At 32.6% G+C, this 6036-nt stretch overlaps 1 long non-coding RNA gene across 1 annotated transcript; it reads left to right on the top strand.

Annotated features, from left to right (window-relative positions):
- Positions 1–610: 610 nt before the first annotated feature.
- Positions 611–4870, top strand: LOC104872351. Its single transcript, XR_783127.1, has 3 exons — positions 611–688; positions 2910–3395; positions 4756–4870. It is a non-coding gene; the product is annotated as an uncharacterized LOC104872351 (long non-coding RNA).
- Positions 4871–6036: the final 1166 nt, after the last annotated feature.

The following is a 6036-nucleotide window of genomic DNA, read 5'->3' as shown; positions in this document are numbered from 1 at the left end:
GGATTGAGGATTGAACTCAGGACCTTGCACTTGTGAGGCAGGCAGAGGGGTTGCTGCCTTCCTTCTTAAACATCAAGTTCAGATTATAGGAGGGAGACAAAATGAAAACCCAAGGAACTAGAGTATAGTTACTTACTTCTGAAACCCCTAAATAGGCTCCATTGGCAAGGGATCACAAGATTGGTTATGCCCAAAGCAGGCTGTAAGAAGTGCAGGCTGTGAAGAGTTAACCTCACATTTGGCTTGTTTATAGAAAAAAGTCCAGCTGGGGTCAGAGTTACTCACTCCCAAATTTCATTCTCACAATTAGCTTTCTTAACTAGTACAATGTTCTAATTACAACCACACAATTTGTCTATTCTGTTCCAAATTCAAGAATGTTTTGTCATGTCCTTTACAAGACTTTCTTGTATTAATTTCCATGGAAACTGCATGATTTCATGTTCCTGCCCTTAGTCCCACCCTCACAATAAGCTCACCTTTACCCTGATTGATTACTGATAAAAAAAAATCAATGAGTTAGACAAACTAACCCCTTTGCCCTTGCTAATTAGGCAGCATTGGCCATCCTGGCTCCCTGGTTTATTTTTCTCTTTAATTCTATCTTTTGGTTTGGTTTGGTTTGGTTTTCCTTCAGCCTTGTGTCATACACTGAGCAGGAGACTGGAGACTACTGGAGACATTTCTGGTAATGTTTCAGGGGTTCCTTCTACCCTTTCCATCTTTCCAAGCTATCTACTGTTTCTTTTTTATGTATAATGTCCAGAGATACTAATCTGTACTTAGCTGGCAGAATAAGTAAAATGTGTCTATTCTGTCTTTCCTGTTCTCTATTTTAACTCAGAAACCTTCCCAAGTATCAAAATTCTGTGATTTTATTTTTCTTAATTTGAAAGGCAATGATCAACTTTTACATTTAACCTATTCTGCTAATTTGGATCGGCAGTAATAGCTTTCTGGATTTATATTATGGTGCAAAGAGTCACCATCTTTTACTACCAGAGAAACAAAAGTAGAAACACTAACACTCTTTAACAACACATTAAGCAAACAATCCAACCCCTTATTGCAGGTATTCTGAAAGTTGTTGCTGCTTAAGCCTTTCATATTCAAAATATCCACATTAATATGTCTTAGTTAAGACAACTTGTGCATGTATCATCACACAGATATATTATTAAATCAATTTGTAGCAATGCATTATTTCTAGAAAATAAAAATAAAAGAGAAAACATTTCTTCTATTTGACAAAATGAAATGGCAAATATACTATTAAATTTGTTTCAGTTTCCTTGTCTCCAATAGAAATCTGGAAAGAAAATTCTTGTGTTGTGATTCCCTAGCAGCTGGCTTTTTTGCAAAGCAAGTATTGCTTAATTCCTAAGATCAACAGGGCTAGTATTTGAGAATTATTTTTTCCAATATTTTAATAATCACAGCTGGGCTTACTCATGGACAGAGAAAGGGCAAAAAAGGAAAGCTTCCTAGAATTTGTGTCATCATCAAATATATCATTCCTGAGGGTGACTACAATTCCTAAATGCCATTATTTGTATTCTGCAGATAAACTTCATAATTAGCAAGATGTTGAGCTCTGTTGAGAAATTATATTCATAGAAAATTAATAGCTGGTTGAAATAGATACTGAACAAATTCCCTATATAGACTTGTTTGGAATTTTTAAAATGTAATAGAGACTAAGTATATAGGATACAGCAACATATTTAATGTATTTTTAAAACCTAAGGGCCTTTTTACTATGTTAAACTAATAGAGGGAAATAGTTCAAAGAACAATTTTTAAAACAGAAAAAATATTACATGCATTATACCATACTGATTCTATTCAAATATTTCATATTAATATAGTCTTTTAGAGAACTGTATATCTTCAGGCTGATTTTTATCTTGATAAATGACATTTCATCTTGGGATGTAAAAACTTTAATTTAATCAAATATAGACATTTCTACGTGTTTTATAACAATATAAATAGTAAAAATATGTAGTATAATAAAATTATAATAGAAGAATCACAGCACAGTTTTGACTCTCTTTTAATCAGGAGTACACCCACTAAGGCATACATACTGTTAATGATTTCAAGTAAGGGCTGATACTCTATAACATGTAAAATATTCTAAATCTTATAATGAATCATTTGATCCATTTAAAATTGCTATCAGATTTTAATATCATCTTTTACACCCACATGCAGATGATTGTTATCTAATTCTTTTTTTTATTTTAAATTTTATTGAGTTTATTGGTACATTTTAGGGATACAGTACAGTTACATTCATTGTTGGGATCATGTACCTTTACATGGCAAGTCTTGATTCTCATTTTTTCCCCTTACCTCTGCCCTCCCTTCACCCCCTCCTCCCCTCCCCATCTACAAACACTTTATTTTCATCTTTTCATTCTCTCTTGTTATCTAATTCTTAATGTTACCAAAGTTACCATAAAAATGGAACAAAATTAAGCAACAGATGTTCACAGAATGATTAAAGAATGATAGCACTGTTTGACCAAAAGAATAAAAAAATTCATGAGAAAGATAGATGAATACGTTAGCTTGAGACACAATATACCATATAAACTAGGAGGTAAAATACAAATATCAATATTCAATAAGTTTTTGTGATCAAGATTCTTTTTTTTTTTTTTTTGGTACCAGGGATTGAACTCGGGTCCTTGCGCTTGCAAGGCAGGCCACCAAACACTGAGCTAAATCACCAGCCCGTGATCAAGATTCTTTAAAGCAAAAAACGTTCAAATTTACTAGTGCATATAACTCATATGCAAATTAATAACAACTACCTCCAAAAGTTTCTCTTACTTTCAAAATTTTACTTTGATAAAAATCTGTGTAATCATATTCTCATTCTATTTTTCTTAAAATTGCAGATGTGGTATCTGTGCCTTGGTGTGAAGAACAAAAGTTGAATGGAAATACCACCATGGAAGCACAAAACTTTACACAGTTGCACTCAATGCAATTTCTAACTTAGGTTCATAATTTATAAACATGCCATATACTTTTATTTATGATATCCCTAGAGTAAGAGTAGAATTTTTTCACTGTAGGAAATCTGCTTATTCACTGTCAGTCCCTATTTTCCCTTTTAAGTTTATTTTTCTGTAAAGTCATATTTTCAAGTTTTTAAACATTTGGCAGTATGTTATGGCTCAGGTACCATATCTAAACCTTAAAATAGATTATTATGTTGAACATAGACTATTTGCTGCTAGTGAATGTTTTCAGTCTGGTGGAGAAAAAAAATCAAATAACTATAAGACATTGTAATAACTGCAATATCAACAATGTAAATCAAATGGCAAGAAAACCAGCAGGAAAAAATTTTTCAGAGAACATTAGAAATGTTTTAAGGAGTAAGTAATATTTTTAACAGAATCTTAAAGAATGAACACAATTTGATAATAAGATAAAGAACAGAGCATGCTGAGGGAAAAGCCCAGATCAGGGCATAAAGACCTAAAGAATCTCTGAGCATAAATATTGAAATTGGAATATTTCAGTATGTTAAGGTTGATGGCAAGTGTTTGCATAGGTAAAATTTGGCTGTATTGTGAATTTTCTCTGAATGATTATTCTATTTTGTAAACTATCAGGCACAAAAATATCAACCCCTTTTACCTCAAAGTTTCCCAATAAAAAGTTCTTCTCCCCACAATTCGAAGATATCTGGCAGAAAAAATAAATATGGCTCATTCTGTGAAATGCTTTTCATTAGACTTGTCCTTCAACAGTACTGTAATTCTTTCAAGCTGGCCATATTACTTGGGCTTGGTATTGTAGATAAATATGATTTCTCCGAAGGGCAGTAAAATGGACCATTAAAAACTTAGTGGAATTTAGTTTTTCAGTGTAATTGACTGCCCACAGAGGGATCATAATGGATTTGGGTTATGATTCTGGCCCATTTTGATGCAAATGAAAAGGAGCAAAAGTATACAGGTATGGAATGCCATTCATCAGGGAAGACCTGAGCAGAAAACCAAAATAGTTTTTTTGCAATCAACTAAGAGGCACTATGAAGTTTCTTAATTATCAAAACTGAGGAGATTACTAATGCAGTGATTTACAGGTGCTGAGCCTAAATATAATGCAACTATGTCAGATGACTCCAGGCTATCCCAGAAGGAAAGCCAAGCAAAAAGCTGACTTTACTTTGGTTTGCTATCAGTGCATTAGACAAGAAGTGCAAAAGTTTAATATAACAAAGTATTCATTTAACTTTAATGTTTGAATGTCCATGTTTTCTACAGTGTAAGTCTGATGGCCATCTACGTGTAAATGCCTATATACGGAGTTGGGCATGGGTATAGGCATAAGATGTTCTAATATTTCAAGTACTTCAGCATTTCAGCATTAGTACATTTTGAGAGTTAAGAAGTGTTGATCAAATCATAAAAATCTTTGACAATCTTGATGGTAATTAAAAAATTATTTCATGTAACCTACCATTCAAAGATATAGTCATTTTATTTTTCTCTATCTATGTAGAAATGGATAATTTGAGGGTTAAAATTTCAGAAGAGACAAAACTAAAATGTAAGCTCATGTCTTATTTCAACATCTAAATGTTTAGATTTTTTAATAAATTATAATGACTCCAGTAGTGGTCATGGGTTTTCCCACAGTGACAAGATACTTAACCAAAAATAGTCTCTTAATAGTTGTCCTGATTTTTAGTCAATATTTTAATTTCCTTTAATTTTAATTTCATAGTAGAGCATCAACAACATAAAAATCACTTATCAAATCAGCTAAGTTGTGTCTCTAAGCCATCTAAACACTTCTGGAATGAATTTCACTGCCACCTCATCTTCCAAGGTAGTGGTCTGGGCCCATTCTTGATTAGTCACATGGGATTTGTCTATAGAAGTTTATTAAATTTTTTGCTACATCCAAAGTATTAGAACCTATGGGATTTTGTGTAAAATTACATAAGCAGCTGAAGGAATAGTAGCTCATACCATATATTCCATTTTAGTTTTTATCAGAAATAATTAGATCATTTTAAGACTGAATTTCAAAGCTAGTCATTAGAAGAAGGCATGGAGCAAGTTAGAAGAGAAGAATGAATGGTATGCTACTCTTAGGGATAAGGTAAGTATGCTTTTGAAATTCTATCCATAAAATGTTCAAATTTGAATACAGATTCAGAAGTTCCAGGAAAGCAATAAGACAATCAACCTGAAAACTAGTGATTAAATGAGTTGCTCATTTTCTGCTTTGGTGCCTACACTGATAAATAATCCCTGAAAGCTAGCAGACTCTATATTGGGTGACTTTTTGAGTGTCCCAGAACAAGAACTCAGCCTTCTCAAGTCAGACTATTCTAGCTTCATTTCTTGAAATATATTCTCTGGTTCAATCTGTACACACATACTTCCTTAACTACCTTATCTAGGATGCATCCCACAACAGGTGGTATAGACTAACATCAATATAGATTCATATAAGAGAATACAAAGAAAACTTCAAGCTCTTTTGAGGGATTACCTTCATTAGCTGGTTCTACGCTGATTTTTGTAAAAAATGGGCAATGCAAAATTTCTTTTGTCAAAACAACAACAACAACAACAACATCAGATCCTTAATAAAATGCATGGGTGTATAATAAATGGAAGACTTATTGTTTGGTGAAGTGGATGTATATATTTGAAATGGGAAAGAAGGTCATATCAGAGACAGTAAGATGTAACAATTCAACTATGAGACTGAATCAAAACACCTGAAGAACACACATTTTTTGTACTAAATATCTTTTCTTTCTCTTATTCCAACTGTGAGATGAAGAATTTGGAGTTTGTGACCTTCTTATTTATTTCAATAATTCTTAGATAGCAAACCAAAAATATGACAGCAGCAGTGACAATATTGCATATATTTTGCATTAAATTTCTTGCTTGATGTATAAAGTCCAATATCTTCTCATAATAAAGATCAAAACAAAATCTGAAGGCTGGAGAGCAGTAGACTCATAGGAAATAGTGAAGGTTTTAT

The sequence above is a fragment of the Fukomys damarensis genome, unplaced genomic scaffold, assembly GCF_012274545.1.
Source record: "Fukomys damarensis isolate Sample0158 unplaced genomic scaffold, DMR_v1.0_HiC HiC_scaffold_16, whole genome shotgun sequence".
Lineage (NCBI taxonomy): Eukaryota > Metazoa > Chordata > Mammalia > Rodentia > Bathyergidae > Fukomys > Fukomys damarensis.
Note: the sequence above shows the minus strand (reverse complement) of the source record. Positions and strands in the feature narration are given on the sequence as shown.